At 40.9% G+C, this 25,180-nt stretch overlaps 1 protein-coding gene across 1 annotated transcript in view; it reads left to right on the plus strand.

The window, feature by feature from the left end:
- The first annotated feature begins 2,716 nt into the window (after positions 1-2,716).
- Positions 2,717-25,180, plus strand: part of LOC144818635 (uncharacterized) — a 79,308-nt gene continuing 56,844 nt past the window's right edge. The window contains exons 1-2 of the mRNA XM_078676242.1: positions 2,717-2,726; positions 2,831-2,935. The gene's annotated coding sequence lies outside the window, so the exon portion shown is untranslated. The remainder of the gene's footprint in view (positions 2,727-2,830; positions 2,936-25,180) is intronic.

Consider the following 25,180-nt stretch of genomic DNA (forward strand, 5'->3'; position numbering starts at 1 on the left):
ATTTAAATTCCAGAACATGCAAAAAACGATCTCATTGCAAACAATCATGTCAGTCATTCACTTACTGCATCAAGGTGCGTCTCCCGTAGGTGCACCTATATGTGTGCTTCTCTCCTCCCCGATGGTAAATGAAATGTGAGGAGACTGTGGTTTTAAAGTGCTCAAAAAATGGGCGGTTCATATAATTATCTGTGTGATTGAATAAGTGACGACTAGGTAATGGGATCCGGTGTCCCAAAATGCGCCAATGCAGATATGTAGGGAAATGCCTGACCTGCCCTCAGCATGATTGTAAAGCTGTCGCACACGCGGATTGCATGTATCCGGTATCAGTGCAAGAGTCGTGTTAGATGAGGCAGCTGGTGGCCTGATCGTGAGTGTGCCTCCTCCTAGCAAATCAACCTGCGACATGCAATGAGGCGTGGGGTAAAAATGTGGCGTCTATACATAGATGACGTTTTAATCATCTGGGAAGGTTCCACAGACCAATTAGAACAGTTCCACAACTGGCTTAACACTTGTTCAGCTGACATTCAGTTCACGCTTGACTTTGACAAAGTAGCCATTAATTTTTGGGAAATCTTGATCAAAGAGGAGTCAGGCAAACTTCACACTAGTCTGTATAGGAAGAGCAGTGAGCGCAACACCTTACAGAGATACACGAGCCACCACCCCGTAACCTCAGAGATAACTTACCCTTTGGTAAATTCTTGAGGTTACGAGGAATTGCTCTAAAAAGGCAGACTACTTCAATGAATCAGCTGGCCTTCTGACGAGACTACTTGAACGAGGATACCCCATAAGACTGTTGAAAAAGGCACGTAAGAGGGCCTAGCATAACCACAGGGAATTTCTACTAGTCCTTAAATCTAAAAATACCAGTGAGGAATGTGTGGTTTGCGTCACCACGTTTAACACTAAAAGTAATGCAATTAAAAAAAAACATTAACAAACATTGGCATTTGATCAGAGACGAACTAGGGAATATGCCTCCTCCGCTTCATGCCTTTAGAAAAGGCAAGAATGTCAGGGACTATTTGGTCAAATCATTCCTACCCCTACCCTGCACCCCGGGGCACCCCACACTGTGGGTACTTCCACCTGTCTAGGGTCACCATAAATGTGGCCTTTGTAAAGCCTGTCACATGACCACTGAAATGACGGAGTTTACATACATTGCTCAAACATATGCACTCCAGGACCAGAGCAATTGTAACTCTGCTCGAGTGATTTATGCCATCGTCTGCCCCTGTGGTTTTATATATATAGGGCAAACAATACAAAAAATAAAGTGCTGCATACTTCAGCACTGCAGCCGCATTAGGTGCAAAGTATAGGGCGCACCCTTAGTTGACCATTTTCCTCTTTTGAACACACTACTGATAGCCTCAGATGGTGGGTACTAGAGAAAATCAGACCCAACCCCAGGGGTGGTGATTTATTATATTTTTTATTTTATTTAAGAAGTTTTCTATAGCGCTGGCCTGACCCTAGGGTATTGGAGCGCTTTACAGCAGATATTAGCAGATAATCACCAGATACATAGCAGATAATCACCATATACACAAAGACGGGCGGCAAGTTAATAGAAGAGCAAACAATAGAAGAGCATCAGATCAACACATTGTCTCGCAGGACACAAATGACCTCAGGTTTGATCATAGTCTAAGAGTTGGAGCAGAGCTCGATGTCCACTAGTTGCCTCGAGCTATCCAATCCCTGGAGAGAGACTGGGGAACAGGGTTTTAAGTTGGCTTTTGAATTCAACAAAGGATGAAATGGTTCTGATGTGAGGGGGAATGGACTTCCAGGATTTAGGAGCACTTCCGGTGAAGCATCTATCCGCAGTTCTTTTTTTTCTTGTTTTTGGAGGGAGGAGTGGGAGGGAGTTTGAGCTTCTTAGGTTCCTGGTCTGGCCGGCTTTTTTGAGTTTTTTCGACAGGTATTCAGGTTTGCCGGTGGATACACTCTTTGGATACCATCACACGGGGCCTGAACGAATCTGAAGAAATTAACAGACAGGTATCTGTTTTGAACTACATATAATCCCACCTTTGGTCTCCCTCAAGTGTTACAGGTCACTCTAGAGGCTTTTACACTAGGGCTCTAATGTAATCATCGACGCCCATCCCAACACATCATGTGGTTTAAACTACACCCTTTATTGAATGGAGAACACACATTATTACAATTGTGTCCACCTTACCTTGTCCAGTACCCTTTAGTACTGTGCAGCTGGGCATACTGGGTGCAAGATAGGTTGTACATCGTCCACTGTAGATACTGCCTTTTGGCCTGTTTGACCGTATTTTATTTCACTGTATATATTGTTGGTTACATGTTTCGACAGTACAATCTTTCTTCTAATTCAATTCCATCCCCGCTCCATGGCCCGTGAGTCTTTCAACTCTGCCTTCCGTGCGCCGTTACTACATCCGCGCACGTTCACGCGGCTCCGGTCTTTAAGTAACTGACGGATTGGGCCGCCCGCACAGAACGCCAACGGAGAGACTGCACTCGGATGCAGACTACTTCTGCTCCAGGTAATTGATGTCGGGGACTCATGGGATGAGGTTTCTCGAAAACCGCCCATAGTTTACACTTAGAGATTGACCCCCGGACCTCTCCTTCTGTATTTTAGCCTACTGATCGATGAACCTTGATTGATTCAAGACCTAACACGACGGCCTTTCCTCTCTACACTCCGTGAAACTTTACAAACTGAGGTATGTTTTGTATGCCTTACCCAAGAGCAGGGGGCTCTCTTGTATCTTCAATCATTGCCCGTTTTACCATAGGGAATTCACCCTTTAATTTTCTCCTTTCCCAGTACCCGAGTGAAATCACTGGCAGAGTTTTTCCCATACAACGACACCACAGAAGTGGCCCAGACATACGCCCTTATCAGGCCTCCCCATCGCGCAACTCGCGGAGGGTAAGCCTTGCTTTGATTTTACACTTTGTTTAATTATGGTTTCATGCAACAAACCTGACCCCAAAAAAACCCTTCTTTACCTCATAGGTGACTTAGCCTCCGGTTATCAGGTTGCCCTTCCACATCCCGCCCCAGTCCAGAAGACCAGCAGGGCAGAGGCTTTACTTACCCTTGAGCCCTAAGTCGGGTCGAAACGTCGACGCCCTTGGATAGGCCTAGACCTACTTCTTTTGTGTGACCCTTATTGTGCAAAAAGGAATTTGTATCTTTACAAACTATATGAATGGACGATATGTATTATAAATGTAGCTAGGCTGTATAGGACGGTGATTTACAACAGTACCTATTGTAGTTAATTCATATTCAATTATTTTCCTTCTATGGCACCAAATCTCTTTTCTTTTTCACTGACCTATACTGAGCACCTTCTTTATATGCACGTTCCCCCTTGGAGCAACCTCCCTCCTTTTGTCAGAATACTGTACTGAATTATTCCAATTGATCCTTCACCATAATGTAAGCATAATAAAAAGCGTGGTGAATAAGGTTTTTGGTTTGTTACATTGTGTTCATTTGATGTATAAATATTGAACTCAGATTCGTGAGCTTTTCTAATATATTCTCTATAGCTCAGATGTGTATTAACAAAGTATACTAATTAGGTAATTGATTCATTACTCATACAAACCAGATTCTAGGACCACAGTTTTTTGTACAACGTAGCTGTGAAAGCCTCCTGCATGAGTTTTCGACTCTGCTGTCCTAGATGTGAGGCCGAGGCGTGGTTAAAACCACCTATGTTTGCCCTGAGTGGTCTGTTTCTGATCATGCGGCGGGCGGTCAGGCCAATAGGCATTGGTCCTTTCTGAGCATTTGAGCGCAACTTGCTCCGTGATGTCAATGTTTACTTTGGAGAGGATGTTAAATAACGAGGGCATAACTTGCTTCGTTGTTTCATGGTTTTTGGTGATATCGGAGATAGCCCAAAGTGGCTGTAATTTCTATTCAATATGCAACATGCGTAACAACAGGTGGTTTAAGCTGGGGTTTAATGAAACAGAGGGTCAGGATTGAGAATGCAGGTGGTGATTTTAACCAACCGTGCAGTCAGGAATATCGGAAACGTTTCTCTATAGTGGAACATGGTTTGCCTATTTCTTGCTAATACTCTTGATGCCATCTGTAGTGGGTAGTATCATGAACCAATGATTCTCTTGATATTGCTTTGAAGTGGCCTGCACAGCAATATATGGCCATACCTCTGTTTCAGAATGTTCATGGTACCATTTGATATGGGATAGCATCATAAGCAAAAGAGCTAAAAATAAAAAAAATGGTCTGGGTACAAGAGGTGCAATTTTGGGCTTGGGTATAAGCGATTTAAAATACCTAGTAGTCTCAGAGATCAGGTGAATAACATTTAAAAAAAGTTCTAGAGTTTTCTGAAATATATCTAACCCTCACAAAGCCTGTATCTGAAAGAGACATCTAGACGCAGACTTCTGAAACTTTTGAATTCTCCACAGAAGCCAGTCTGGATCTGGAACTCTTTTGGCAGTACCTCTTCGTGCAGGGGGAGGGCATCATACGCACCACGATGATGTCAACTCCGGTCATGACATCAGTGGAGCCATATAAGTAGCCTTTGGCGCACCTACATCAGTTTCTTCTTTTCCGCGCTGTAATGTGGATCTGGACAAGCAGTTCCTCTGGTCGTTTTTTCTTGACCTACTTTGACACCTGGTGTTGGTGGAACAGTGTGTCTTTGTCTAATGTCGACAGGTTTCAAACCTTGTGGGTCTTGTAGCCGACATATGTCGGTGACAGAACCACATACAATTTGTATGTAGTGTTTAGGTGAGCACCACAGAGCCGAGGATTGTGGTTCCTGCCAGAAACCAATACTGAAGTCCTTGAAGGAGCAGTGTTTGAAGTTGATGGTGGCGCGTGTATCGCGATCCTCAGAGGCTTCCCAGCCTTGGTCTTTGTTGTCCCAAGAAGAGCATTTGCGGTGTCATTCTAGGAGCCAAAGCCAATCTGGAGGACGACGTTCTCCAGGGAAGTCGAAAGGTAAGGGACGGTTAAAATCGTGGCATTCTCGGACTTAACTGCTTGGAGACTATGTCTCCCATGGCTCCTCCTGCTCGACGGCTGAGGAAGCAGTATGCGAGTCTGCACCGCGTCCCCCGGTGTTTCCGGGAGCCAGGGTCGCCTTGGCTCAGATGAGGGAATATTATGAGTCCTTACACCTCATGTTTGGGACCCCATCTCCCTCTGGAGCGCCTCTAGGCCCCAAGGAGGTGAGTGGGGCGCTGTTGAAGGATTTGTCGGTTGGACCATAGGAGTCGATGGATCGATATTGACGTCTGCTGACGTATCCTTAGCGCATGCTCACAGTCCTTCGGGATCTTTGCTTACGACACTGGTCTTTGACCAACCGGCTCCAACATTCACGTCAGCGGTGTAGGTCGAAGGTGCCTCCCCCCCCAGTCGACATCCTGATGGCACTGCATCAGCATCATACGGCGTTGGATGTGTAATTGGCTATGCAACCTGAGGGGATTGTACAGTTTGTGGCCCCTTTTCAGGAAGAGGCGTTGGGAGGTACTCCTCGGTTGGCTGGGGCAAGACTTCTTCAGCCCATTTCCAACACCAATGTGTTTAAGGTGGAGGGGAGCTGGCTTACAGCTCTTGGTGAGGCTAGTGGGCTGGATTCTTCACCAGCCTCGGGGTTGCTTTCTCCTCCTAGTTTTGGAACATGCTGAAAAAAGACAATGCAGCTTAAGACTTGTCACTGCCCATGGTGCAGAGGACTATGGACCCTTTGTTCGAAATCCTTTGCCAGGGACAGACGGGAGAAGAGCCTGATGGCTTGCTGTCCTTGACTTCAGACAAAATGTCCTAGGGTGTCGGGCTGCTTTGGTATCCAACAAGGCCACCAATCATCTATAAAAGTTTTGGTAGACACTGTTATAATAGGAACATTTTTGACTTTATAGTAGGCTTTACTTCTTCCTATGATTCCTTGATATGCATGGTTCTGTCTGATCTGCATTACCTGTCTTCTAGAGAGGATGTACCTAATATTTTCTGCATTCCTTAATTGGTGAGGAATCTTGACTGTTATTTCTTGTGATGTCAGTTCTTTCTAACAGGCACCTTTTTCTTACGGCAAGTCCCCTACGGTTTTGTGTTGGTATCGTAGTACCCTTTTTTCAATGGGTTGTGTATTTTTGCCGAACCTCTCACTTCAGAGTGGCTTTTTGTGTAAGGGGTATACATGATTTAAAGTGCCTATGTGTTTCACATAATTGTTGGACTTACAATCAGATTTGTCTTGTATCACAGGTGTAGTTGTATGTGCTTGTTGTTGATAAGTGCACTAATAGGTGCATTACCATTTTCAAAATTATTGTAAAGCGCTTTCTGGAACTGTTTCTCAGTTCTAGTTAGTTATTAGTTATACAGAGTGTAAATGGCTGTGTCATATGTTTTATACATATTTATTCTTCAAAAAAGAAAGAAGTTTTAATCAAAGATGCACTTGATTCCCTTTTTCTCGCTTGCCTTGGTGTTTCGATCTTATCTATGGCTCGAAGTTGTGTTCAGTCTTTCAGACTATGGCCCTGAAGGCCGTACGAGGGACAGATTTGTACATCCTTGTGGTCTGGCAGTAGCTATTGGCCAGTGAAATTCTGTGAATTGCTGGGCCAGTTTGAGTATCTCGTGACATATTTAGGTTTGTATATATGTTTATGTCCATAAATACATCTTTGTGGCAAGATGTTATACAATTGGTTCATTGGATGAATGGGAATGCTAATTTTGTCCAAACAAAATTATTTATACCAAGGAGGTGTTGTTGTTCATCTCTCCTTTTGGGAAATGCGTTCTGAAAATCCTTCTTTGGGATTTCATCAGGAAATTATTTTTCTGATTTTCTCTATTGTCATGAACATGCAGATTACATGGCTTTTGTCAAGCATTTGACCCTTTTTGGTCATTAAGTTTTTCCCCCTTTGGGGGGATAGGGGATAATATATGTTATTTGACAGATGGTTCTTTATGGGGTTTTTACCCTCAAAGGGCCGATTCTCTCGGACCTATAAGATTGTTTTTAATTTATATATTCTGTTAAAGTGATCTTGGATTCTATTAAGAGCAAAGCTCTTGTTTTGGTACTTTTACGTGCATTTGGTTAGTTGTTATTTTTGACCATCTGGTTCTCCTTGAGAACTTTTGTAAGATTAGTTCACAGACCGTCCTCCCGGGGGCTATAGTTATGGTATTTAATTCAAAAGTGCGGCTAGATGTCTCTATCAGATGTAAAAGTGACTTGCCTTTGGTAACATAATATCTGGTAGAGACATTGTCTAGCCGCAGATTAATTACCTCCCTGCCCATCCTCCCCGCTCTGTGAACGACCTATGAGATAAGGGTTATACCCTTTATCAGTACTGGTTTTTTATACCGGTATCACTATCTCAACTTATGGTGGGACTCAACAGACCGCTTGGCCTGGCCATAGAGCTTTTGTTTAGATGTTGCCATACCATTCATTTCCAACTGTGTGTGGTCAGTAGGTTGAGGGTGTGTTTTCTCTTTCACACTGGATCAATCACCAGTGAGCAGTTGTGATTTATTTGTTCTTTCTTTGAAAAATTTTGTTTGGCATCATCATACCTTGTATTGGCAATATCAATATGTCACGTAATGGTGTGATTCAAGGAACAGCTTGGTGTTGTTTTTTAAGTTTTGCTTTACTATTGCCATGCCATTGATGAATGGTCTATAGAGTGTATGGTTTTCTTTCCTTATTTGAGGGTTATTCACCAGGCCTCAGGGTTTCACGTTTCCCTGTGTTTTGTTGATTTTGTTGGAGTTTTCTTTAAAATCCATGTCTGGAAATAAAATACAATTTCTTCTTTATTAATGTTTCAAAGATTTTTGATCTTTTTTGGCACACTGTTTCCACAACCAGTTTCTACAGTGGCTCTGCAATTCTGGCGTGGAAGGTTTCACTGTAGAAACTGACGTCGGCGACCCGGAGGGGACTTACATGGCTCCACTGACGTCATGACCAGAGTCAACGTCATTGTGAAGCCATGCAATGCCGTCCCCCGGAGCACAGAGGTACTGCTGAAAATTTTCAGGATCCAGACTGGCGCCTGGGGAGAATTAAAAAGTTATTGAATCTGCAGCTAAACTGTGGCTCTACCAGACATTACTTTACCGAAGGTAAGTAACTTTTATACCTATCACTTTAAATGCAAAATACCGTGATTGATACACAAGGCCAAGATCTTTGCAAATATCTTACAGTCAGTATTATGAGGGAAATGGGTCTGTAATTTCCACAAAGGGACAGATCCTTTTTCTTCATGGAAATCAAACAAAGCATAGCTTCGAGAAAAGTACCATGCGCCCCATTTTGTAAACAAAAACATTGAATCAGTAGCTTTGGAACTAGGATCTGTGAGAGCTGGGAATAAAACGTGACAGAGAAACAGTGCGGGCCAGGAGCTTTGTCTTTTCTTAGTTTGGTAATAGCTGTGTTAAGTTTCGCAACTGATATGTCTATGTCTAGGGAGGAAAGTTTGACTGTATGATCTTGATGGTTAGGAACAGAATTAGAGAATTCAACCATAGCCTCCTTGGTTGGGTACTGCACTGGAGTATATAATTGATTGTAATAATCAGTGAAGCACTCCAAAATCTTTGAACCAATACAGTGTCTATTTCCATGCTTATCCGTAATAATACTTATCTTAAATTTTTGCCTCTTAACATTTAGGTAATTTACTAATAATTTGCCTGCCTTATTGCATCCACCATAATATTTAGCATTACATTTTAATAAAGTGCCACAAGCACTTTCAAAAGATTGCTTGGTATACTGTAATTCCATTAGTCAAGCAGGCCAAAGCACTGTTCTGATTAGAGCAATAGTAATCATAATCAAGAGTTTTAATTTCTTTTAGTAATGCTGAAGATTATTTAAGCACTTTCCTAGCAATTCTCTAGCAGTTGTTTAAATGCACCCCAGATAAAGGTCACCTTAGAATCGGAAGTGTGATGAAGAAAAAAAAATGTGTGGAAAATAGTTAAAATTGTTCAACACTTAATAAGATATTATTAAATCTCCATTTGTTGTATCATGGAATTCTTGGCAGAAAAACTACGTTGATGATGACTGGGCCATGATCCAAAATAAGGCTAAAGCCAATTCCGGTGTGTAACATATGTTGGAAAATATTCTGGGATAAACATATATAATCTATCCTTGATTTGGATTGGTGTGCATGGGAATTAAAATTAAATTCCCCAACTTCAGGGTGAAAGCATCTCCACACATCAAACAGCCCCTTTGATAATACAGATGTTTTAAATTCTTTTTAAAGCTTTTTGCATTTTGTTGGGTATACATTTGGTCTGTGAACTTCTATCAATAAAAAGATTCACTAACTGGTTGCTCTGCCCCCCCTAATAATTAGGTTATCAGATGGGCAAAACTAGAACTGAATGGAGAAAAGCTCCCAGAATTGAACTTCAACTCCTGTGGGGCAATAAGCAATACAAATGGGGAGCGGGGAATCATTTATCTTGAGATTAAAATGACGCTATCTGCCTTCATTGTTCTTACTTTCATTTGTAATCTTTAAGTTTAAGGATTTGTGAAAAAGAATAACTACACCATTATTATTATTAGTAGCAGGGGAACAAAGCACATGGCCAACCCAGCCCATTCTTAAACAGGCAATGTTGTTTTCCCTAACGTGAGTTTTTTTTATAACAGAGCAATCTGGTGTTTTAACCTGTATAGATGGGTAAGAACTCTTAATTTTTTTATGGGGTTATAAACTCCTTTAATATTCCATGAAATATTATGCACATTACTCATATGAAACGTGTGGAAGAAAAACTAATCACTAATAACTTAGATAAACCAATATTATGCATGACAATAACCTCAAATAAAACTAAAAGGCACAGATAGATGAAGCACTAATATTAAAAGGCTGAAGAATAAATAGCAAAATGCAATCAATGTAGTATTGAAATAAAGGAGGGGCTAGAATAATGATTAAGAGAAGAAACAGAAAAGGAAAAGAAAACAGGTAGAAAAAGAAACTGCCAGTGATCAGTGGAGAGGAGATGGCAAAAAGCTTCAGGACTTTAACCATAAGTGTTAGTAGAGAGACAAAAGGTACAATATTTGTAGAAGGGGCAGGAGCGTAGATGCAGAGGTCAGTCAAGGGCAGACTCCCAGATATGGTAGAAAATAGAATAAACACAATAGAAGTAATATGATTAGTATATATGGTAGAAAAAAGAAAAGAATCAGCAGGCCATGAAAACGGCAAGAGAGATACAGTGTAAAGGTAGAAAAAAGAAAAGTTGTAGAGACTTACCTATACTGATTGAGACAAGAGATTAGTGAATGTGGGAACAAGGGACAAAGAGACACAGGAGCAGAGAATACATCAATCTAAATGGCATGGACAAGCAATAGACCCATTGGGACAAAACAGAAAATTAAGAAACGATAATTAAAAATGTATGGTACCAAGGCTATGAAAAGACATAGATTAAATGACATAAGTGATATGATAACTGAGAACAAAAATAGAAGTTCAAGTTTTGCCAAAGTTAATCTCTTCTCCCATGTGCACATCAGTAAATTGTTTCTGATCCGCTGGAGTTTTGAAGGCAATGTTTTGTTCCTTGTTTTTATAAAAACAGCAACTCTTGGCAAGTCAATAACCACTATTCTTTGCGAATCAATGAGACCATATACTTCACCAGTACTGAGAAGGAAACACCAAGGGGATGTATTTATCTATATCTTCTTTTTAATAAATTAAAACATCATCAGAATGTACATTACAATATTTCTAATAAACATATTTCAGACATTGAATACAAAATTGATTAAAAACATCAGAGAGAATTAGGAACAAATATAAAATAATCAGAGAGAATTAGGAACAGATATAAAAATTAATCTTTGACATTGGTTATTCCATCTGAATCGATAACAGTATTGACAATATTGAACTTCTTTATAATCAATGCTATTCGTTCATTGGATGTATCCTCTTAAAAACGAGTGAAGACGCGTTTCGGTGGTACCCAACAAGCATAAGACCACCTTCTTCAGGACAACGTATATTCTATCTCTCTTTCAAATTCACCTGCTCACTGTTTCATAGTTGAGTGCAGAGACATTTTAAGGCATTGCCAAAGTGGGCTATGGCCGAGGCCCCAGCCTTTCAGGGGGGGGGGCCTGATAGAGCCAGCTCTGTTCTGCAGAGAGCCTCGCCCTGATGACCACCAATATTTCTTTAAAACATGGGTCCTCATTTATGAGGCCCCTTGCACCATAAAACGTCACTTTTTGTGACGTTCCGTGGCGCAGAAGCCTGCTCCATATTTACGAGGCAGCACTAAGTCACTTTTTTTGGCTTAATGCTGCCCCGTAAATATTGTCCCCTTTAACGCAGTTTTCTCGGTTAAAGGGGCATGCAATGGGTGTTGCTGGGGGTGTTCCCAGCAACATCCATGGCATTTTGACACTGCCCCAGACTTATGAGAAATCGTAAATCTGAGGCAGGGCCAAAAACGTACGCCATCACAGAGGAGGCGTAAGGGAGGCGCAATGAGGAGAAATATCTATATTTCTCCTTGATTTTTCCTTTTGAATGCAGCACACATAGAAAAAGGAAAAAGCTTCTTGTGATTGTTATTGTGCAGGAAGGTTTCCCTTCCTGCACAAAAACAATCCTCCCCTCAATGCAGGCACCCTTGCACCATGGTGCAGAAGTGCCTGCATTGGCACACAGCAGACTATTGTGCACCGGCGCAGGTGAAAGGGACAGGAATGCATTGAATCTCATAGATACAGCAAATTCCTGACCTTTTCATTTGCCATAGGGCAGCACAGCAGGAAGGCCTGCTGCGCTGCCTTACAGCACAAACAAATAAATGAGGCCCCATAGGTTTCAAATACCGTTTTCCTTCAATTTATTTTTAATGTGAGTGATGTGTTAGTTTGTTACAGACATTTTGCAGAGATAGGTTGTTTCATGCAATATCCATAAATAAGTTTCTTTTAGATCAAAACAAGACCTCACAAATTCCTATGTCACATACATTATTTGTAGTAATATTAGTGTGCTGCTGCTGTGTTACAATATTGAAATCGCAGGTCAGTATCCATAAAGATTAGATTTAAACACATTTAGAATTTGGACCAGTGTACATGTCCACTGTCAGTGACCTGGTCAAAGAAGGCATGAAAGAGCTGAAACTGGATCATAAGTTCAAAGCTGTTCCGAACAATGTCCCCAAAATACGTTTTGGGCAGGGCCCCATAACCAATAAGATATCCCTGGTTGAGCTGTTTAAAAATCATACTCCAGCTCCAAAAACGTTTGGGTTATATGTAGGCGTTTAGAGGGTGCAAATAGAAAAAAAAGGCTCTCGACTCTTCAGGGAGCCAGCAAAACTGTTCATAATATGACCACGCTCCTTAGCCTTAACATTTCTAATTTCTTCAGTCTGTTCACTGCTCTCAGTCCACACTCTTGCTGTTCAGTGTGAAATCATGATTATTGAGCAATCTGCACTTTCTGTGCATGTATGTTCATGCATGTGTAATCTATTATTTTCAATGTTTATATAGGCAAATCAGGATGTTAAGATTTGTATCCTTTCCTGCAAACACATAGGGCCAATTCACAAACTTATGGTGTGAGTAGGTGTTACGTATTCTTGTAACACCCCTGACTTACTAAGAATTAAAGTTATATTCAAGGAGTCCTATTAAAGTGAATCACAGCATTATTTTCGTGAATGAGGCCCAAGGTGTTCACCTGTTAGTTGCTATACTCTTACTATTTTGAAATATATTAATTTGAAAAAGGATCCACTTGCTTCGCAGTAGCACTAAGGCTGTTCTTTTGTGATTGTTTGCAGACTTTAATAAAGGAGGCCCTTGGTGATACGGGAAAAGGGAAAAGTAGCGTTTGTATGAACTTTAATGTAATTTCTGATGTACTGTTGGTCCAAGCTGCCTGCAATAAATCAGAGCTATTAGCTTGCCTGGAAAGATGATGGCACTATTGAAGGAAACAATAACAACGTAGTATGTACCCATATATCATAATGCTAGTCTATTATGCGCATTAGTGTCTGGCAAAAAGAAAACAACTGATGTTTTAAAGCTGCTCAATTTTATTTCTTTTCCTTACAGCTGCTTTGCTATCTAATTTCTTCTCTGTTTTCACGCCCCTTTCTCGTTTCCTTTCATGTTGTATTTGCATGTATTACTCTCTCTTCTTCCTTATTTGTTCTGCTCCAAATGCATTTTGTCTCTTTTTCTTATTATATCATCTATCTCTCTCTCTATATATATATATCATCATGCTTCTCCCCGAGTCTGGCATGTCTTCACATGGGGCTCTGGGAGGAGCAGGTCCTGGGTGGTACACTATTGACAGAAATGCAGGATCATGTACTCTTATATTTAAGGTACATAGATGGCCTGTTCATGATATGGCGAGGGTATTTAACAGAGGCAGAACATTTTGTGAGTGAGCTGAATAGAAACAACTTAAGCTTGCAAATTACTTCACATATAAATGATAAGTCAGTGGTATTTCTTGATACTGAGGTGTACACTTCTGACACTGGATTAGCCACTAGGATGCATAGAAAACCCACGGCTGGGAACACTGTACTGCACGCTTCCAGCCAGCACCCTTACCACCTAGTCAGCAGTATTCCCTTTGGGGAAATGCTGCGAATTAGGCGGATAAGCAGCTCTAATATCGAGTGTCAGAAAGCCCAAGAGGAAAGCAAGATACGTTTTTTGTCCCGAGGCTATTCGGCAAAAATCATTCAACGGGCAATCAATAGATCACTAGCTATCTCAAGGGAAGAAGCATTGGCGATAAAAGATAAACCTAGTGAATCGCCAACTAAAGAAACAACAATTAAGCCCAGAGTTATAACAACTTTCACTAAACAACATAAGGAGATCCGGCGTATCTTCTATAAAAACTGGAATTTGATAACAGGGGATCCTGTTATTGGTGAACATGTGGTGAGCAAACCTAACATCACATTTAGAAAGTCTATATCCATGTCAGACAGATTAGTCAGCAATTTCCTAGAGAAGCCAATTGCTGACACTTGGGGTGCCCTCGATGGTGGATTTAAAAAATGCGCTGTATGTAAAGCTTGTAAAAATGGGTGCCACAAAACACCGTACACAGTGCCATTTAACAGCAAACCCACACTGATCAAGAAACGTATGTCATGTAGGACTGAATTTGCAGCCTATGTGTTGCAGTGCCCATGTGAGTTAGGATATGTGGGCAGCACACGCTTGCCGGTGCACAAACGGGTTCTGCAACACATCAGGGCTATAGTGGGTAAAGACCAGTCTTACCCGGTGGCCCGCCATTTTGAGAGCATTCACAAAAGTGATCCATCAGTTCTACAGTACTATGTAATTGACTGTGTAATGCCACTCAAGAGAGGGGGAGATAGAGATGCAAAGCTCAGGCTGTTAGAAATGAGATATATAATTGAACTGGACAGTAAGACCCCACGGGGTCTGAATGCGAGTGAAGATTTATATACATGTCTTTAGTTCTTTAATCAATGGATATACCTGTAGCTATGATTTAATAGTGATTTTAGGCCTTGCTCTTTTAGGGAGCTTCACCCGTTTTTCTTGGTTCGTAATAATGTTCAAACAACATGGGATTAGCATAGTTTACATCGGAAGTGGCGTGGTAATTTATGAAATTTAAACTAATAAATAACCTCCTTCCATACCCTTGAAAGATAAGAAATGCCTTTTTAAATTGATGAGAATTAGTTGGATATTGCACTTCTATGCACTTAGATGTGGGGTTCACGATGAGTATTGGTATTTGGAGCTTAGATTAATTATGAGGGATAAGAATGTTTTATACATTCTTTTGTTTTATTTTAGTAAGAATGGTGCCAATCAAGTATACATCAAATATGTTTCTGAATATGGCTGTTCCTTTATAAATCCATATCAAGTTTTGTTAGTGATGAAAGTCACGTTTACATTGCTGAAGTTTGCACATCATATTTGCTGCTAAATTAGGATTAGAAACTGGGGGATATTCATTTTAAATATTAGACACTTTGTCTTTTATTGTAAATAATGTATATATAATGAAATTTATAACAATATGAGTGTATATTTTTCTATATGTATTTCTCCTCTATTTATGAACCATTTTTTGTATACGACATAATTATTGTGTATAGAATGTTAACTTATTTTTGCTTATATTTGCGCAGTTTGGATTTTGCACAGTCATTGAATAATCATGTTGTTTGGTTAATTGGGCACTGTGCCCGGTATTTTAAACAACCAGACACTGTTTCACTAATGTGAATAGTTTTGAATGCTAAAGAGTTAACAGGGGTAGGTCATGGACATTTAGCGCCACCCCTTTGTAATCTGTGAGCTCCATAAGTACCCTCATCTCTTTTGAGCAACGTATCATGTGATCAAGCCTCTGGCTAGAGGCGAAACGCGTCATGCGGACTTGCTGGGTGTTATTCTATAATTTGATGGAATAAAACACTATTTAGCACAAGAATCTGGGTCTGACTTGTTCGTTCTGAAACTAGTCCATGCAGAGTGACTGTGATGCGGCAGCGTCGAGCAAAGTGAATGGAATACATATATATATATATATCTATACTACTATTATAAAGAGAGAACACAAACCTTTGAACCCGGTAAACTCGGGAACCACAGCGCCAATCCACACACCCGATACATCGTTGTAATCCTCAGGGTGTGCAGATGGACATAGGCTATATAAATTAAAAATAAATACGTTATTAACAAATATAAGTTAAAAAAAAAGTAGTCCCTTCCGAGGATCGGCGGGCAGACAGTGAGGAGCGAGGGGAGGAGCGGTCAGTGGCGGATGAAGTAGGGCGCCAAGTTACCAGTCAGCAATGTGAGGGAGGAGCGGCAGCGGGGAGGAGCAGTGAGCGAGCCACAGGTAAAGGAGGAAAAACAAATGTGTGCAGGAAAAAGTAACGTGGGCAGGTTAACAGGAGGAAAAAGAAACGGGAGGAGCGGTGAGCGAGCCACAGGTACCGGAGGAAAAACAAACGTGTGTAGGAAAAAGTAACGTGGGCAGGTTAACAGGAGGAAAAACAAACATGTGCAGGTGACAAAAGCGTACAAAGTGGAGCGGGGAGCAAACGGGCCATTACAGGATGAAAAAGTGAAACGGGATATTACAGGAGGAAAAAGTGACGTGGGCAGTGACGTTGGCAGGTTAACAGGAGGAAAAACTAACATGTGCAGGGGACAAAAGCATACAAAGTGGAGCGGGTAGCAAACGGGGCATTACAAGACGAAAAAGTGACGTGGCAAGTGACGTGGGCAGGTACCAAACGGGGCATTACAGCAGGAAAAAGTGATGTGACAAGTGAGGTGGGCAGGTTACACAACGTCAGGGTGGGCGGGGGCCCTGAGCCATAATTGCTCCCGGACAACGTCGGGACGGGCTGCTAGTATATATATATATATATATATATATATATATATGTATATATATGTATGTATATATATATATATGTATATATGTGTATATATATATATATATATATATATATATATATATATATATATATATATATATATATATATGAGGTACGTGGTGCTCTCAAGTCGAAATGATCAGCAACAGCAGCAGCAGTCGCCGTCGAGCAAAACAAGAGCAGCGAGACCCAAGGAAAGTGCAAATATCTTTATTGAGTGCTAGCCCAGCACCAGTCCGCCATGACGCGTTTCGGCTAGAGATAGCCTTGATCACATGACAAGCGTCAAGAGGGCTGTTCACCTATTTAAAGTGCAAAGTGCCATCACGTGTTAATGGAAACAAACAGAATACTATCATAGTTCCCAAACGTTTAGAATGTTGCATAACGACATAAATGTCCAAATTAGCACAAGTATATACCATAATAGTTGCTGCAAGTCATAAGCGATATATGGTGAGCATAATTATCACATATCTACACTACCATCCAAATACTGCTAACATCTATTTACAAGAGTCTACATGGCAACGGCAAAATTAACTTTTAAAATGCGGTAAAAGTTAAAACCAATAAATAGTCATATATATATTGAAAATATAACCATTAAAATCACCAAAACTCTGTACAAAACACAATGAAAATTGAGGTTCCGTTTGTCAAGGACTCCTAATTAAATACAATGTGATAGAGCCCAAGTGGGCTAGTACTCCCACAGGCCTATTATTGGAGAATACACATGTGCAAAATACGCATTTTACTAAAACACAGTGATGGAATAAAGTGCTCCCACTGTTAGTGCTATATTTGATTGGTGAATTAAAATATTGGTCATGGAGATGAATAGGGAAACAGTTAATAAACATCAGAGCAATTTCATATAGTAAGTCACATTACAGTAATACAGGTTAAAACTTCATATATACAAACTGACAGAGTGGACATAAAAGAGATGCACAAAACCATGTCACTGGCATCAACTGGACATTAGAACCTAAAGATAGGTGTGGCAGTCCTCCCCAATGTTGAGACCCTGTGGTGCCTTGGTGTCTAATAGGATTATGTATCGGGTCTCCAATTTTCGCAACAGAGACTCCCGATCACCACCTCTCCTTTGGGGAGGAACACAATCTATCACAAAATATTTCAATAGGGAAGCATCCTTTCCATGTTGGCTTTCAAAGTGCCTGGCTACCGGGTACGTAGCGTCTGCATGAGTAATAGCTCGCAGATGTTGTAATATCCGCTTGTGAACATGCGGTCGGGTACTTCCCACATACCTCAACCCGCATGGGCATTCCAGGACGTAAACAGCAAACTCTGATTTACAGTTTAGTTTCTGTTTGATTTTAATAGGAAAGGGAGAAAGAGGAGTCATCACCTCTGTTTTACTAATGCCATGTTTGCATGCTTTGCAACTTGAGCACCTCAAAAAACCTTTGCTGCCACTGAGCCATGAGGCTTGAGCTACCTCAGGGCTGCTGGACACAAGACTGTCCTGCATAGCCCGTGCCTTCCGGTAGGTAATGCTGGGCTGAGGGCAAAATTGAGAACCAATGATTGGGTCACTGGAGACCAGGAACCAATTGTCCTTGACTATTCTGAAGATACTTTTGTGTTGACTGTTGTAAGTCATTATTAGCCTTGTCTCCTCCCCCGACCTAGCTGTTGGAATTATGGGTCGAACACTTCCTGAGCCCAGGAGTGTGGTTCTATCTATCTTGTTGGCCCTAACCATAGCACTGTCAATAATTGCTGGTTTATAGCCTCTTTGCAAGAAACGTTCTCTACAGAGGGATTGTGCCATCCGGCAATCAAGTTCATTGCTGCAAATTCTTCGAATTCGAAGCATTTCCCCATAAGGGATGCTACGAATCAGGTGTGCAGGATGTTGACTCTCTGCATGCAGCAGTGTATTCCCTGCTGTAGGTTTACGATGTAGTTTGGTTTGAAGTTTACCTGCCTGTACAAACACCTCAACATCTAAGAAAACAATAGATGACCTACTGAGAGTACTAGTAAATTGGATATTAGAGTTGTTGGTATTCAATATCTCTATGAACTGTACAGCCTCATCTTCAGTACCGTCCCATACTATAAGTAGGTCATCTATGTACCTTAACCAAAGCTTGACCTTAGTATTCATGGTGGCAGCATGTTGTTTCATCAGGACCTGCTCCTCCCAGTACCCCATGTGGAGACAGGCGTAACTGGGTGAAAAGCACATATATCTTTCAATCGTTGCCCTGAAATTGAAGACGCACTCCGTGAAGATTGGAAAACATATCCTTTATTTCAACAACTCGGTCTGTCACACCAGATACAATCAGCCGATGCTTTTCGAGACGCATGTCCCTTCATTCTGGGCTGTGTTCTACGCAGTCTCAGTACTCTAGTCCCCATAATATGCATATAGTAATTGGATATTACTCTCAGGTGAGTGTTTTACAAGTTCAAAGCATTATGGGACTAGTAGTGCAACTTTGCGTATTTCATCCTCCAGTGGATGCAGTCCCGAAATGCATCGGCGGATTTTATCTGGTGTGACAGACCGAGTTGTTGAAGCAGAATAGGAGTAGCCACTAACAGAGGCAGGGAGAGTGGACTAAAAAAACAATCCAGATATTGTCCACAGCTGCAAACTGGCAATAAAATTGAACTGCTTCAAGAGATTATGGTGGAGGAAATTACACAAATGGCGGTGAGATCAGCCAACAGTCAAAATCAAGATAAGAGCAAAACCCAGAGAAAAAAAGACTGGAAACTCACACCTAATGAATATAAAGCTATGACAGAACTCAAAAATGACCCCACAATAATAATCAAAGCCTCGGACAAAGGAGGTAACATCGTGGTCCAAAACATTGCAGACTATGTGGAAGAAGCCAACCGACAATTGGGAATTGGGGAGCATTATGAACTCCTGAATGATAATCCAAGTGAAAAATGGATGGAAGAATATCATACCCTCCTACTTGGATGTAAACAGAGGGAACTAATTGATTTTGATGAATATATGTACTTGAAAACGGCCAATCCCATCACGGCGACAATTTACTTTCTACCGAAAGTACATAAATCAGTTAACAAACCACCTGGCAGACCTATAGTCAGCTCAATTGGCTCCCTATTAGAAACAACTTCAAGGCTCATAGATATATTCCTGATGAACTATGTGATGGAACTACCCTCGTATCTACGAGACACCATGGATTTCGTGAATAGACTGGACAACATAAAATGGGACACGGGTTATCTAATGGCAACGATAGATGTCTCTTCGCTCTATACGTCCATACGACATCAGGACGGCATAGATGCAGTCCAAACATTCTTAAAAGAAAGATCAGTGAATTTTCTGGAACATTCGGCCATGTTAATCGAGATGTTAACCTATTGCCTGACACATAACATCTTCCTCTTTCAAGGTAAAGTGTATCTACAGCAACAAGGGACAGCGATGGGGACATCTTTTGCCCCTACGTATGCTAATGTACTTATGGCCATCTGGGAAAAAGAGGTGCTGTTGGAAGAAAATAAAAAACATCGCAAAATAAAAAGTTGGTGTCGCTACATCGACGACCTCTTTGTAGTATGGGACGGGAACCAGACAGAGCTACAGGTCTTCATAGACCCTCTGGAGAACAACCGGTACAACCTACACTTTACATCAACTATCAGTAACACCTGTGTGATTTATTTGGATGTAGAAGTGAGCATACGAAACAACAAACTATGCGCCAAGATGTACCGCAAACCAACATCCTGTAACAGCATCCTCCATGCCAACAGCGGTCATCCTTCAAATCTAAAATGAAGTATACCGTACGGAGGGATGCTAAGAGCGAAAAGAAACTGCTCTGAAAAAGAAGATCTGGATGTAGAAATTGAGAGAATGTTTGGCCGGTTCCTATCAAGAGGATATCCACTAGAAGTCCTAACAACAGCGAAATCCCGGATGCACCTGAAGAACAGATCCGACCTCTTGGTCTCACGGAAAGAGCAAAAACAAACGATGGGAGCCCAAGAGGCCGCTGAAGAACGAAAGATGGAAGAGTCAGAAAACAAAACACGTCTCATTATGGACTTTAATAATCAGAGTCAAAATCTTAAGAAGGTCATAAAAAGGAATTGGGATATCCTCTTATTAGATGAAACCCTTAAGGAACACCTGACACCCTATCCGAGTATTACCTATAGGAAGACATCGTCCCTAAGAGACATTCTGACGCAAAGTCATTTGGATATCAAGCAACAGGAAAAAATCTCTTGGCTGAACACACCAGTTTTTGGAAGTGTGCAAAGTGCAAAGCTTGCGAGCATGGCCAGAACATCAAGGAGTACACACTGCAAAATGGAAAAACTGAGAAGATCTTGGATCACATTACCTGTGAATCGAAATATGTAATTTATAGACTCAGATGCCCGTGTGGAAAAGACTACATCGGGAGCACCATCAATAAATTGAAACTGCGGATTCTCCAACATTTGCGTGCGATAAAAAACAACGATCCGAATTACCCCATGGCGAAACATTTCAACGAACAACATCAAGGAGATTGCACCAAATTAACATACTCAGGGTTGAAACTCGCTAAAATATCTGAAAGAGGAGGAGATCGCACTTTGAAATTAAGAAAGATGGAAAGCAGAATGATTCTCGGGATGGGAACCGAATTCCCACATGGACACAACCTAGATGCAGAATTACATGTACACTTGGAGAAATAAATAACTCGCATAGATTCACCATCAGCACTGGAAGGCCAATTCCCCAGAAAGCAATGTATATAAATGAACTCATCCCCACTTGAAAACAAAGAAAAATAAGACAAAGATCTCATCAGCAACAAAGCCCTATAGAAGTGCATAAAAAAATGGAGACATTCAAAGAACCATAGAAAGCAACAAGAAGATTGTAGGAAAATGGACAAGAGTTGGTAACAAAAGGAGTAAAAAAATCCTATTGCAATACGATAGATGGTTGGAACCATTGTTCAAATGAAGAAAGAAGGAAGTGAAAATGAGTTCATTTTTGTGAGAGTAATAAAAAGAGAAAGGACTATCCTTTAAATGACAAAATAAACCCCAATGGAGTAAGAAAGAAGAGAACACTCACTAAAAGCTATTCTGGACTTCTCAAAAGAACAATAATTTCTACTTTAGAAAAGAACCACGAACTAGCGCATTTGCACAACATAATCAAATGGATTCCAGCTGATTTTGACCAGATTATTGAATGAATCAATTACTCCTAATTCTTGCCATTTTTTGCTACACATTTTTTTGCTACTTTTTTATATTTCATAAGAAAAATGTACTTTACATGAATTTTAGTTGTAACAAGCTTACAAACACATGAATGAATTCGTGGACTAGGCATCTCTTGCACTTTAATGTAACAAATTACAAATTCATGAACACATTTTTTGCACTATGCACTTTGCACTTTTTCAGTACATCTTAAAAGTAGTACTTTACTAGAAACAAGAATTTCTACTTTAGAAAACAACTACAAACTAGCGCATTTGCACAAATATGATCAAATAGATTCCAGCTGCCTTAGACCATACTATTGAATGAATTAATTACTCCTAATTTTCGCTATCTTTTGTATTTTATAAAGAAAAATGTACTTTACATGAGTTTTAAATGCAAGAAGTTTACAAACATATGAATGAATTCTTGGACTAGGCGCTTTGCACTTTAATGTGACAAATTATAAATTCATGAATGAATTCTTTGCACTATGCACTATGAACTTTTTTAGTACATCACAAAAGCAGTACTTTACTAGAAAACAATGATGATGTAATTAAGAATGAAGTGTAAAATGGCGACTACAATGCGCCGTGTAACAATGCTCAAGGTTGGTAGTCTAGTTGTTTTTAAATGGTATGGAAACTGACGAGGGTATTAGCACAGAGCACAGTATAAACTTTAAAGACACGGAGGACTCTATGCTCCAGTCGAAGACTAAGTATAGTCAAAAGGCGTAGGCCGTCCTGTTGCAATTGCACATGGTGTTTTAAATAATAAATAATCTGAACTTAACTGCTGCTGTGGTGCCGTGACTTCTGTTTATACACGTGAAAACCAGAAGATTCGAAGCAATATATATATATATATATATATTACCTACTGGCGGTCGCCAGTAGGTAGTTATAGTTAGGACCTAGTTTCCATATGAAATCCACAACATTCTATTTGGAATAACTTTGGCGTCGATTGATGGAATTGGCTGAATTTCTCCAAGAAAATGGCCAGCACCGCTCCGCTCCTTCCCTGAAAGTTTTGGGGGGGATTCGTGAAGCGGGGGCCGAGATAAAAGGGGGTCCCAAAACGTGTTTTCCCCATGTTAATTTCCATAGGGCGGTTGGACTCACTTTTAGCCCGAACGGCTGAATGGATTTCCACCAAACTTGGCAAAATTGTAGGGACTAGTAGCCCGATGTGCCTTTGCTATGTCTCAAGATATGTGTTCCAGTGGATTTTGAGTAATTTAGGTTAAAAAAAATATCTATATCTATATGCGCGCCCCGGTACGCGCACGGGGCACGCTTCAGCGCGCTACGCGAGTTCGCGAGCGGAAAGCTGATTGGCTCTCGGGTGTCTGTCAACATTCCAAACAGTCCGGAGCGGCCGCCATCTTGTTTCTCGGTAGGATCGAGACACAAGAGGTGGCAAAAACAAAGGGGGAAATGACCAAAAGGGGGCAGGGTAGACCCCCCCTGACCCACTAGGTTTGATGTGGGGGCCATAAAAGGGCCCCGCGGGGCAAAACATTATTTTTTTTTTCGATTTATGCGGGGGGTGCGCCCGGGACGCGCACCGGGGAGCGTACCGGGGAGCGTACTTTGGTGAAAAATAGTGAAAAAAGTTAGAGTAAAATAATCATTTTGAGTTATCAGAGGTAGGGTAGCCCTGAAAAGAGCTTTTGGGTTCTGTGGCTGATTTAGGTACCTACAAGTAAGTTCCAATGCACAGTCTTAAATTCAGGAGGAATATTCTATTCCCCTCATCTGAGAAGTGCACACCATCTCCTCTGTAGATATCTTGCATGTTGTAACGCAAGTTATTGTTGTATATTGAACCCATTCCATAGTCTCTCATGTAAGCAGAAACAGATTTATTCACATGTTTCCGTGCTTTCTCAAATTGTGGACAAAATTGGTTGGACCACTTCCATTTCTGTCTTTGGCATATATTGGAATATACCAAGGCAGTTTGTGGAAAAAGTGCCATCAATTGCCCAAAGGTGTCCTTTAAAAGCATTTCCAGACCTACCCCAGTCAAAGTGCATAGGTCATTTCCACCACAGTGCATAATTATGAGGTCAGGGTGGGGCAGATGCAAAAAGGTTTTCACCAATGCTATCAATTGGTGACATCTCAATCCCCTCTGGCCAATCCACTTGATGTCCACATTTGGTAAATCAAGGTTGTGAAAATTTCTGATGGCTGCGTACCTTTGAGCCCAGTGGATGTAGCTATGTCCAATAATCCAGACAGAATACATGGTGAGAGGAGGTTCTGGTGCAGTCAGATGAAGTGTGGGAATGAAATGGCAGTTGGAACAGTAGGAGTTTGCAAAAAAAAAAACTGTGGAGTTTCAGTGCTCTTGAATCACAAGCAATGATTGGTGGATTCAGATAGTTGAAAACTGAAAGTTAGGGTGCATGGTTCTGTTCTGTGAAAGAAGTAATTTGAATGGTTAAGAAAAAGTCATTTAAAGAAACATTGCACCGGATAATCTGGTGTATTGAGAGGTCAAACATCCTTGCTGAGTTCATTTGCAACATTGTAGAATAAACTTTTAAACCTGAGAGCTCAGTGAGGAGGGAGTTGCTATGGTAACAGGCAGAAAGGGCTATTTTTTTTTCGATTTACGCGGGGGGAGCGCCAAGTACGCGCACCGGGGAGCGTACTGGGGAGCGTACCATGGAGAAAAAAGAATGACAGAGTTTTTAAAAAATGTAGCATTTTTTTATAAATTGGAGGTAGTTCTAAAAAGAACTGTTTTTTAAATTCTTTTTGTTGTTTTATATTTTTTTTTATTGTTTTTTTTTATTTTTTTTACTTTTTTGGCTTTTATGAACAATTTTATATTTTTTTTGTAATTTTTATGGGGACAAACAAAAAACAGGGAATTGTAAACGGCTACACTGGAGCAAAAAAAATCAGGAAAAAATTAAGGTTTCTTTTTGCAGTTGTGGTTGTCTCCAGCACGGTTGATCAGTTTGATACTTTGCTCTCGATAGGAAATTGTAGTCCCGCAAAATATACAAACTATTTTATAATCTCCAAACTGGCGTTGGATATTTGGGACCATCTCCCTTGTCCCTGGACCCGATGGAGTGGGTTGTTTTTTTTTGGAGGTGCTGGGAGTAGATTGGGGAGGGTTTCTGGTCAGTTCTCTGACCTCTGCCAAAGCAAAGTTGTTTGGGTGCCTGCGTTGCATATGGCGAAGCATTGTATGGTTGCCAAATGAATACTTTTTTGCAGGATTCCCCCTGGAAAGTACAGTGCCACAGATGAGACATGTCACTTTTGCAGCATTTACTTTCTTTTCTCCCCTTGGGATTTTAAAAAACTCCCACACAAAGTGCTCCTTAGGTTTATAGGGGGTATT

This window comes from Lissotriton helveticus, chromosome 2_1, assembly GCF_964261635.1.
Source record: "Lissotriton helveticus chromosome 2_1, aLisHel1.1, whole genome shotgun sequence".
NCBI classification, from domain to species: domain Eukaryota; kingdom Metazoa; phylum Chordata; class Amphibia; order Caudata; family Salamandridae; genus Lissotriton; species Lissotriton helveticus.